The sequence below is a fragment of the Spermophilus citellus genome (assembly GCF_964194105.1).
Source record: "Spermophilus citellus genome assembly, chromosome: 2".
Lineage (NCBI taxonomy): Eukaryota > Metazoa > Chordata > Mammalia > Rodentia > Sciuridae > Spermophilus > Spermophilus citellus.
Window position 1 is genome coordinate 213635276 of NC_138183.1, and position 11917 is coordinate 213647192.

An 11917-nucleotide genomic window follows, 5' to 3' on the forward strand; every position below is an offset into this window, starting at 1 on the left:
ACCACCTACATGACCTTTTTCAACCTGCTGCCCTCACATGCCAGTGAAATAGCTTTTGTCATTCACTAATACTAACCTGGCAGGTAGTCAATGTGCTGTTGCCACTGTGGACCTCCTGCTTTGTAGTCTCATGTTTTTCTTTTTTGTTCTCAAACTGCTGCTTCGTGTTCTCGTTCCTGAAAGAGATTCCCCATAGACAGTAGTTTCTTTCTTTTTCTTTTTTTTCTAGAAAGAGAGAGAGAAAGAGAGAGAGAGAGAGAATTTTAATATTTATTTATTTTTTAGTTTTTTTGGCGGACACATCTTTGTTTGTATGTGGTGCTGAGGATCGAACCCGGGCCGCACACATGCCAGGCGAGCGCGCTACCGCTTGAGCCACATCCTCAGCCCAGACAGTAGTTTCCCCATAGACAGTTGTGTTATTCAGGAGTCTGACTTTGGGCTTCTCTCAAACAGTTATTGACAGTTATCAAAATTCTACCTATTACTTAACCTATTTCTGTTGGGCCACTTTCACCTCCCCAAGTGTATCTTGGTCTTTCAGACCCCAGTACGTTTGCACCTGACAGTGCTGTCATCCTTCTTTCTTCACCCTCCTGTCTTCTGCTGACTGGGGAAGACTTGATGCATACCTCACCTCCTCTGAGAGTCTTCTCTATCATGTGTTCTGAGGCCTATTAGATATTGTCGTACAATACCCAACATTCACTTTCATCATTTAATCTATTATTCTATATTTAGATGGATATCTTGTAAATTTGAATTTCAAAGAAAAATTATTTTTTAGTATGTCTCCATTTTTATATAGTTACACCAAAACTGATTGTTTATGTGTAATTCAAATTTAACTGGACATTCATTCAGTGTTTTATTTGCTAAATCTGGCAACTTTGCCAATTAAAATAACTTACATATTTGTTTCCATCAGTAGATCATGAACTCCTTGAGAATAGGCACCACATCCATTGAGACTGTGTCCTGAGTCTGGCACATGGCACATACTCAGAGGATATATGCCCAGTGATGAATTCTCCAAGTTCAACTTCTCTGGGAGTGCTCTTCTGCCTATCTATAAGGACCTTTCCTGTTTGAAGTTCATTGTCTTAGCTGATATGGTAGCACATGCTTATAATCCCAGTGACTTATAAGTGAGGCCAATCACAAGTTTGAGGCCAGCCTCAGCAACTTAGTGAGATCCTCTCCCCAAATAAAAACTAAACAGGGGCTGAGGAGGTAGCTCAATGGTAGAGTGCCTCTGGGCTGAATCCCTTAGTACTGTAGGGATAAAAAAAAGTGTCTAGTTTGTCGATTTCTCTTTGACCTCTTATAAGGTCTTATAACATTATTAGCTACTCATGTTATGCTTCTTGAATCTCTAGATGGTTGCCAGTTGAAAAACTCCCAGATTTTTATTTAAAGATTGTCTAATCTTCATTTATGCCCCTTAAGTCAATATACCCTCTTCATTTATTTTCCCTAGACAAATCTTCTTTGCTAATTTGAATGATTAACCTATTATTTTTAATAGCCATTAGTGGATATTACAAATTTTATAGCATGAGATCCAAACTCAGCTTAACACATGTATCAATGCTTGGTCTTATAGCATTCAATGAAGTCAATGTTTAAGATGTTTAATTTTTACAGTATAATCAATGAATGCACTAAGGGATCCTTACCCAACTCTTATTTAAGTTCTTAAACAAAACTGTAGATGGCCCTGTCATATATATATAAAATATGAGTTCAGCATTAGAAGAAGTTATGTGACCCAGAAGGCACACTATGCTAATGTTTTGTACATTCTAAATTCTTGCTCTGGAAACTGGCACTTGCCAAAGAAAGGCTCCCTAGATGATCTAGACCTTAGGTATTAAACCAACTGATAGTCAGAAGGCTAGCACTGGGTATGGGATATAAGAATCTGTTAATTCTTGTGGAGAAAAAGTTAAGGAAAGCAGGAGGCTCAGAGCAAATACAGAGATGTCCATCTTGTTATCAGGAAGATAAATTAAAGTACAAAACTAGAGCTTCACTGTCCAATTTGAATTTGACCCATAGATGATCCTGATGCCTCACCCCTGCCATTTTTTCTTTCTTTCTCTTTGTTTAGTCACAGATCCTGCAAATGCTCATCAATTCCCAGTCCTCTCTCCGTACGCGTGCAGGCAGACAGCATTTCCCACCTTCTCTGGAAGTTAGATACAGCCTTGTGGCTCTGTTCCACTTAAGGGAATGTATGCAGATGTGAGAATGCTTCTTTCCAGACCTGGCTTGTCAGGATTCCCAGGCATAAGCCTTTCTGTTTTCTCCTTCTGCTGGTTCAAGGAGGCTACCTGTTGGGTGGCAATGGCACAATTTATAATGAACTGGATCCCCAAGTCAGGGGAAGAGAGCCACTGCCCTGCATCATACTCTGGAAAGGGCATGAAAAAGCTTATAGTTTAAGAACTTGGAATTATGGGAGAATTCTTCCTACCTTGACTAGTGTGCCCACTCTATTATCTTTCTCCTGCCTTGCATTTTGAACGTATCGGCTGCCGACTGGTGTGCCAGGCTCATGCTGCCAAGTTGGTTTTCCAGTCATGCACCTGATTTTTGGGTCCCCATCAAATCCCTTGCATGGCAGCCTTTATTAAGCACTTTCAGTGACAAGGGACTCACTATTTCCAGCAAGGGACAACCTCTAATACTAAGTAGCATATGCATTAAGGATGGCAAGTAGACTTCAGTCTACACGCTGTATCTCACTGGCTGGCAGTTGGTGTCTAAATACTCTGCAGAGAAGGATTTTGAGGCCAACCCTGAATCCTTGGTGGCATGGGTAAAGTTCTGCTTTGAATTCATAGTACCTTCCAGAAGGCTCTGGAGGCAGGAGTGGTAGACCTCGGTCCCTTATAGCATCCTTGATCTGAGGATCAGGAACAATCAGGAGAAAGCTCAAAGGAAGGAAGAAAAGAAATAAATCTTTTCTTTTTTCTATGTAGAACAATGGAAAGAATTTAGTGGTTTTCAGTAGCAGGACTCAGAGGATGGGATGTTGGGATGACAATACCAAGAGGTGCAATGATAACAATGGCTTCCACTTAATAACTGTGCCAGTGTTTTATCCATTTTATGTCCCTCTCATAACAAGTCCATTTTATATATGAAGAAACAGAGGATAGAGAAGTATAAAGTAGCCTGTAGATATCATATAGCTAATTTAGTGGCAGGAGCAGATTTGGACCAGGGTGATCTGATCCAAAGTTCCTGTTCCTACCCAGCAGCCTACACTGCCAGTGGGTTAGGGGGAAAACTGAAACAGCAAGGTTTCTAACTTCCATTTTTGTTGTGGGGCTGTCTGACACAAAGTAGGATCTTTAGCAGTGTCTCTGGCTTCTACACTAAATGCTAGTAGGACTCCTCATCCCCATCATCTATCTCTAGAAACTGCCAAATGTCCCCATGGGGCCCCAGTTGCCGAGGAATACTGTGTTGGAGGAGAGCAGGCCCCACTTTGGAACAATTCTGGTTCTCGGTAGGTGACCTTGGGAGGTCCTGAAGAACAAGAAGGTGAAAACAAAAGTCAGTTCTGGGAACGTGGGGAGCAAGTGTTGTACCGGGTAGCCCAGGGGCCACAACAAATAGGGTGGGTAGAGCTGAGTCCTCTGGGCTGGTGAAGGAGGGCTCCTGATGTTCCCTGTTGAGGGCAGGACTGAGTAGGGCTGAGCTGGGAGGAGAAGATCCCTGTGGACCTGAATTTTAGGTAAAGGAAGGCTGTAGAGTGGAGGGGATTTTGAGCACAATGTTCATCCTGAACCCTATGGAGAGCCTGTCTGTGTGGACATATCTAATAACCAGTAAATACTCAGTTAGTATTTGTCAAATAAACAATGAATAGCCATAACAAGGGAGAACCGTGGGGGTTGCACTTATTTTTGAGTAAAACACAGTATAGGGCTAGAGGTGTAGCTCAGTGATAAAGCATGTGCCTAGCATGTGTGAGGCCTGGAGTTCAGTCCCCAGCACCCAAAATAAAAAAGGAAAAGAAAAAGAAGTATAAAATACTATTTCCAAAGAGCCACTCAAACTGTACTTGGCAAACACAAGGCAGCAAATTTTAGACCGTAGTTCATCAAGATTAGGATGAGAGGCAATAGGAATGTTTTAGTAAAACATTTAGTAAAAATTAATTACCAGAGTCCCATGAGTTTGCTCAGTTTTTCTTCTACTTTTAAATCAAAGTCTACTATATATGAAAACAGAGATATCCTTTGGGATAACAGAAAGCAAATTGCTTTGAAAAAAATATGATGGGTATTTGACAAAACCCATAATTTTCCTTTTAGGTAGATGAGTAAGTGTTTATGTTTTATATCTTAGTATTTTATTGGTGTTTATTTTGCTTTCTCTGATTTCTTTTTAATTTTTTTCTCTTTTTGGTATCAGCGATTGAACCCAAGGGTGTTTTTACCACTCTGCTACCTCCCAAGTCCTTTCTATATTTTTTTATTTTGAGACATAGTTTTGCTGAAGTTGCTAAACATCTCACTAAGGATCCCAGGCTGACCTCAAACTTGGAATCTTCCTTGCCTCAGACAGACTCCTGAGTCACTGGGATTATTGTTATATGCCACTGTGCCTGGGGGAATTTTTTTCATTAATATTTTTCCTTTTTAATTGAGCCATGATAATCTTACAAATTTACATGCTTCAGTGTGATATTTCAGTCCATGTATATAATGTGTAATAGCTTGATAGGGGCAAATGGTCTATCCAGCACCTTAAATATTCATCGGTTCTTTGGAGAACATTTAAAAATTTTATATCTCTAAAGTGAATGGTTTTCTTAATATACTTAGCTATTGAAAACATGCAAGGTTTCTCAAATTCAGAACCTCTGGAGGGACTGTGGTGGAGAAAGTACTCCTGTCTTCATCAATTCAGAAACACAAGCCTCTCCTGCAGGGTCCCTCCTCTTATTTTAGACAGTGCTAAAAGGAGGCACAGAAAAATTATATCCTAATTCACTACAAAACTAATAAACGTACTCATAGTCCCAGTTTATGCTCATATGTAACTTCTGACCCTTATCTCAAACAAGCAAACAAACCCTAAAATTACTTGGGGTTTGCTTCTAAAAAATAAAGCTTGCATTGTTTTCTTTCTCTCATTTCCATTTTCTCTATAGAGCTGTTCATACATCCTTGTTTTTTGGTTTTTTTTCCTGGCCACCATTCAAGATATTTGCTATTAGTTATGTGTAATAAATGGCATCCAGCATGAAGGGAACTGCTGCTATGCACATTTTGCCTGTTAATCTAATTACTGAGGTAGGGGCTTCAGAAATGGAGCTGCCCACATAGAAAAGCTCCCCCTCCCCACCTGGTGGATTGTTTAGCCAAGCTTTTTAAATGTGCAGAGTTTTGTTTTGTTTTTTGTTTTTTTTGAGTGGGGGGGGGTGCAGGGAAAGAAATAAATCTTTTTTTTTTTTTTAAGGTTTCTATGCAGAGCAACGGAAAGAATTTAGTGGTTGTCAACATGAGTTTAGGACAAAGGTATGGTTTAAAACGTAGGTTCATTTTGACTGAGCTTCAGGTCACGCGAGCCCAGGGAAACCTGTGCTGCTATTTGTTTTTTTTGTGTGTGTGTTTTAAAAAGAGTTCATAAGACTTTGGGGGAGGGAGATGAAGTGGAGAGGCGTCCCAAGGGTGGGACGCCCATTAAAAGCTGGGTACCTCAGGAGTGTTCTTTCCAGAGGCCCTTCGTCACTGTGTGAAAAGAGCAGCTTTGAATGAGCAGCCCCAGCCAGGCTTGATTTTGAACTATTTTTTTTTTTTTTTTTTTTTTTTAGTCCTTGATTCCTACAAACAAAATAAAATACCTTGTCGAATAGAACCCATTGAGGGAGGATGATGGGTTAAGAGTGGGGGTCCGAGGTGGCGGCGTGGGTGCTTGTTTATCCAGGAGGAGTTGTCCGTTGTTCCTGCAGCCCGTGAATGGATAGACGCCAGAATCTGATGGCTGGGGTAGCATTGATGTGAGGTAACGGGGTAATCGGATTGAAAGGGAGCCATAGTATTTATGTCAGTTCACATTTCGTCAAAGGAATAATATGAGGTGCTACCTAGCTGAGGCTTTGGCCTGGGGGGGTTCATTTAGCCAGGATCCAGCCTCATTGGATTCAAATATAAATTAATTCTCACAGGAGCATTGCCTGATTAATTTATTTGCATAATAGTAGAAAAACTGTGAAGTGGTTCTTTTTTTTTTTTTCCTTCTGTAGGGATTTGGACAAGAAAAGGTTTAAATTCATTTGAAAGAAGAGAGTGTGAGAAGTCAGAGAAGCAAAAGCCCCCTTGGGGATCCCAGAGCGGTTTTCTGGATGGAGAAGGGTTGGAGATGAAGGAGTTCTGTTCACTCAAGAAATTTAACTCTTCTTGGAGGGGAAAAAAATCACCTTTCCCTGAGGCACCTTGGCTTAGATGGTAGTATCTGGTTCAGGGGAAGAAGGAAGAAGGTATCCGCTGCCCTGTTGGTTCAGTTTCCCATCAAAGAACATGATGTCATAGTTTCAGGAACATTAGGTTTAGTTCTGATTTTCTTAGGTTCGCTGGGTGTTTCTGGAAAGAATTTCAGGTCTATTTGGTAGTCCACAGAGAAAGTAAGTAATTGAGTTTATGAAACTCATGCCACTCATGACCTATTTTGACTGAGTACACTTATTCAATAAGTACATTCGGAGCGCAGCCTGGTTCTGCTGGTATGTGACAATCCCAGTCTTCTTACTTTAAGAAACCACATTATAAAACAGGATGGATGACAGAGAGCTAAGAGTTATGAGTTTCATAATGTTGATATCAAAGTTATTTTTCCTGCAAAAATTTCAGCAACAGAAAAGAAATGTTAAAGAGAGCTAGAAATATTACTTAGCAAATCCAGCTTTGATTACTTCCAGCCCTTGCTCAAGGGGTGAGGACTGTTATTTTCATGGTACTCTCTTTAGTGCTTCTTACTCATTCTTATTACTCCTATTCCATCATCATCCACTGTGGTGGTAAATGAAGCACAAAATCCACTCAAATTAAGCTGCCGGGTTGGCTCCAAAGGCTTCTGTTTCTACCAGTTCTAGATGGAGATACATTAAAAATAATAGCAGGGCAAATCTAATTGATTGCATGGCTAGTTCCAAATTTTATTAGGAAAACTTCCTGCTATGGAAGAAATGCCTGTGGTAGGTGCTCAACAAATGTTCATAGCCCTTTCCCTTCACCTGAATACATTTAGGATGACAGATGGAAAAGGCCCTTGTGTTTAGAAATATCAAGGAATAAGAGCCCAATACAGCAGAGCCTGTAAAAGTCTGTTCCATATGATCCCACTGATTTGATGGTACTCACCCAGCCTAGGAGCCCCCTTTCTTTGGGCTTTGTATTTCTCACCTTCTATTAACAAAAGTGAACCGCCAATAGCATTTTAAAACTTTTAATCCTTTCATCAGTAACATTCACTTTATGCTGAAATTAGCACCTAGTTAATGCAAGTCTTCATCTCTAATTAGCTGGTGTGGTATACTGAATACTTCTTTTTATATTTAATCTCAAAGAAAATCACCAAATTTTTTTATTAGAGCATTATGGTTGTACATATGGGCTCATTTTGACAAAATAATACATGCATTATATTTGATTTACTTTATTTTAGCCCCTGCCCCCATCCACCCTCCTCCACACTTTTCCTTCCCATCTCCCTTCCCCTCTTCTCCTTCTTCTACTGTACTGGTGTTCCTTTCACTTATTTATTTATTGATTTTTGAAGAATCACCAAATCACCAAAATATCATGCTGGCTGTTGAGGGTGGAGAAGTTAACACACCCTCTTTCCCTCCACCATCTTATTCTCTATCAGGGAAATAGAACAAAAGCATTCCTACCCCCATACTCATACATCCCTAACATCGTGGAGGGTTAGAGGGAAGTCTTTATGGCTGAGGACCAAAATGACTGTGGTACTCACATTGTGAAACAGAGAGATAAGGAGGAGTCATTGGGGCCCACCTGGCCAGCAGCAGCACTTGGAGACTGAAGGGTGGCTCATCCTGGCTGCTGTTGATGCTAAGAAAATGGATCTCAGGCTGGAGGTGAGACCTGGAGCACTGGTTTTGCTGTGACTAGGCCTCACTGTCACTGATGCATTTACTTGGTCCTGGGTAACTCTGAGAGATGTTGCCCAAAGTAGGATGGGTTCTGAGCACAGCAGGGATCTTCAAAGGAAATGGAGAGTCATTCCATGTGGCCTAGCTAGTGGAACTGGGACTGCTGGGGGAAGCTGATTAGGCTGAATACAACTTATTTCCTCCAAGGCACACAATCTTCTCTGATTTGGATCCTATGTCCAGGTGATGCTAATGTCTAGAGCTATGATTTTCAGAAGGAAGAAATGGGTGGAAAAACTTAAGACCAAGGCTCAGACAGTGGTTCCAGCTATTTCTTTAATTCACTGTGATCTTGGACAGTTGCTTAATCATTCTCTATTTTCATCATCTAAAAAGTAGACATAATTCATATCAAACTGCCTTGAAGAGATATTCTTGGGGAGAAATTAGGGGATTTTTAAAGAATATTAGTTATCATTAGTATTACATTGTTATCACCATTGCAACTGCTAAAATTACTACTATTGCTGTTTTGGGCATTTTTATTTCATAGGTGTCTTTTTTTCCTCCTTTTCTTTTTATAACTAGAAATGAAAAGCAGAGAGACCTCAGAGGGTGCCCATATCCCTGGTAATCAATATGTATATTTTTCCATTTAGAGGGAGATTTCTCAGCAGGTCCCTCTGTCCCGCAAAGCTTATCCTCATACTGTGCAGAAGTCACCCTGCCTGGGATAGCTATGGCTAAACACTATGGAGTAACTAATCCAGTGTTTCTCACTGGGGGTGAGATTTCACCCCAGAATACATTTGGAAATGTCTGCAGACACAATGGCATGGGGGGAGGGGGTTGTGTAGAGGATGCTACTGGCATCTAGTGGCAGAGGCCAGGGATGCTATTAATCAGGTACAGGACAGCCCCTCAAAAAATCATCCTGCCCCAAATATCACTAAGGCCTAAAGGTAAGAAGCCCTGAACTAACTGAGGGACTTTTGTTTTCTTTTAAGTCTTTTTTTTTTTAAATAATTCTGCCTGTTTTCTTTTTAATTGTTTTTCTTTTTCTTGTATTTATTGAAGTATTAATTTATTGGTTGGTGAATAATTTACATATAGGAAAATGTATAGACTTTAATTGTTACAGTTTGATGGCTCTGGTTAAATGCAAACTTCCATGTAACACAGATTTCCATCACCCTAGAAAGTTCTCTTGCAGCTCTCCCCAGTCATTTTTCATCCAACCCCCAAAGGTTCTGGCTTAAGTGACCTAGGTGATCATTGTCCAATGTTTTCACCATGGATTATTGAATAATTATTTTCACCATAGATTATTGCCCATTGTTTTTGAATATCAAACTAGAGCATAGTAGTTGGTAGAGTTAGTTAAATCAGAGATAACTGGAGCCCAAAGACTAGAGGACTGGAGCCCAAAGGTGGGTCTTGAGAGAGATGAAGAACAAGTTCCAGGCAAAGAGCAGATTAGGAGTCAGCAACAGAGAGCTGTGGGAGCAAACAGTTGGCAGAACTGCTGCAGGTGGGCGGTGACAGGTAAGTGTTCCCAGTGAAGGAACAGGGTCCTGGCCATCACAGGACGACCAAGGAGCATGGCAAGAGGTACTAGAGGATCGAAGCTAAGCCAGGCTGCATGGACAGGAGTACCAGGAGATCTGTTTTGGATAAGGGATATTTAAAATATTTTGGAAAGTTAGACCACAGGTCATAATGTTTATCGATGTTTACTAGATTCTATTCGGTTTACTGAAGCAATTCTCTCTGTATTTTTTTTTAAAGCTGAGAATTCAGACTTAACATCAAGTTTTTAATGTTTGCCTGTATTTGTTTTTAATTTTAATATATATTATTTAATCCAATGTTTCAACATATAATCAATGTAAAAATTATTGGGGTATTTCTCATTCTTTTTTCACATGAAGTCTTTAGTGCCAGTGCATATTTTATGCTAACTCTCACTTGGACTAGGGGACATTCGGGCTTGTCAATAGCCATCTGACTCCAGTGGTTTCCATGTGAAGCCACACAGCTTTTGTTTGTCTAGTAGCTAAGAAGCACTTCCCAGGACACCCCCAATGACCACATGCTCCCCGTGTTCATAAGCTCTGCAAATGAGTCAAACCAACCACAGGTTAGCAAGCAAAGGCTTACTGTGGTGGGCTTTGTTCCCCCTGGCCCAAAGCGGTCATAATATGATAAATAATACTAATATAGAATTAGATATATATGGAACACACACTGTATTCCAGAATCCATGCTGAGTGCTTTACAAGATTATTTCATTCATTACAACAAAGGTGTGCAAAAGTAGTTACCACTGTTTTATCATCAATGCAAAGGCAAGGAAACTGCAGGAAAAAAAAAAATCACAGATTTTGCCCAAAGTCGCAGAGCTTTGGAGTTGTGGAGCCAGGATTCCTGCCAGGAAAAATGTTTCCAGAGCCTGCGCCACTAAGCATCAGGCAATAGTGCTCATTTCTTGGTTTTATATCTTTTTTGACTGCCGTTGTGGCCCCTCCTGAGCGCTGGTTATTGTAGAGAGAGTCTTTCCCCAGCTCTTTTTTATAAGGTATGGATGATGCTGTGTTTAAAATGAACCATCTCCTTGAATGCTGATCTCTCCCCCAACATGTCCTTATAGTCTTCCACCTGTAGCTTCCCACTGTCTTCAAAATAATTTCTTCAGGAAAGTGCTAGAGGGTTTTCCATTTACAAATCTAATGTCATTCTCAAATGCAACCCTTAAACAATTCTTGTTAATCTTGATACCAACATGAAGCATTTACTATTCAGCACTCTTTTGTTGTTGTTGTTATTGTTCTTTTTAGATATACGTGACAGAGTGTATTTGGACATATACATGGAGTGTAATTTCCCATTCTTGTGGTTGTACATGTTATGGAGTTACCCTGGTTGTGTGTTCATATATGAACATAGGAAAGTTATGTCCAATTCATTCTACTTTCTTTGTTGGCCTCATTAATAATGTTGCAAACAGTTTCCAGACCTTCCCCTAGAAGTACATATTTAATTCCCAGTAAATATTCCCTGAATCACCGTGATCATAAATACTCCTGAATTTTATGTGGGACAAAAGTATTTTCTTGATACTTTGACATTTTCATTATTTTTTCCCTGTTAACCCCCAGTTATTCTAACCTGTTGAGCTTCACCATAGCTGTCCTAGAAAGCAGCTATTTCCTTAGAATCTCTTTAAATGATTCCTTGTCTTTTATTTCTGTACTTCACCATCATCGTCTCTTGCCTGTGCTACTGAAACCTCCTCTGCCTGGTTTCTCCCATCCTCTCTGGCCCTAATCAAACCTTCCTCCATTCCTCAGTAGATAGAGGGATCTTTAAAAAATGTAGGTCTTCTGTCATTCTTGTTTAAAACCCTTAAGGGTTTCCGATTGGATTTAGAATAAAATCTGTTTACCTGAGAAATTTTGGTTGACACCTCAGCTTCAATTTCTCTTCCCTATATTCTTGATTTATGGAAAACAATCTCTTCTACTTTCTTGCCATATGGAAAAACAATCTAGAACCTTCAATTCCTCACAACAAATTTTTTTCCCACTAAGGGCTGTTGTTTCTGCCTTTTTGTCTGGACTCTCAACTCCCCCTACCCCCAAGCCAACATCAGATCTCGACATTGGAGGCTTAAATGCTGTTTCCTCTGGGAAACCATCCATAGTTCTTACCTAACAGAAAAATTGGGTACAAATGGCACCTGGTGTCTCTGTTTTATAATGCGCAAAATATTTAAATGCA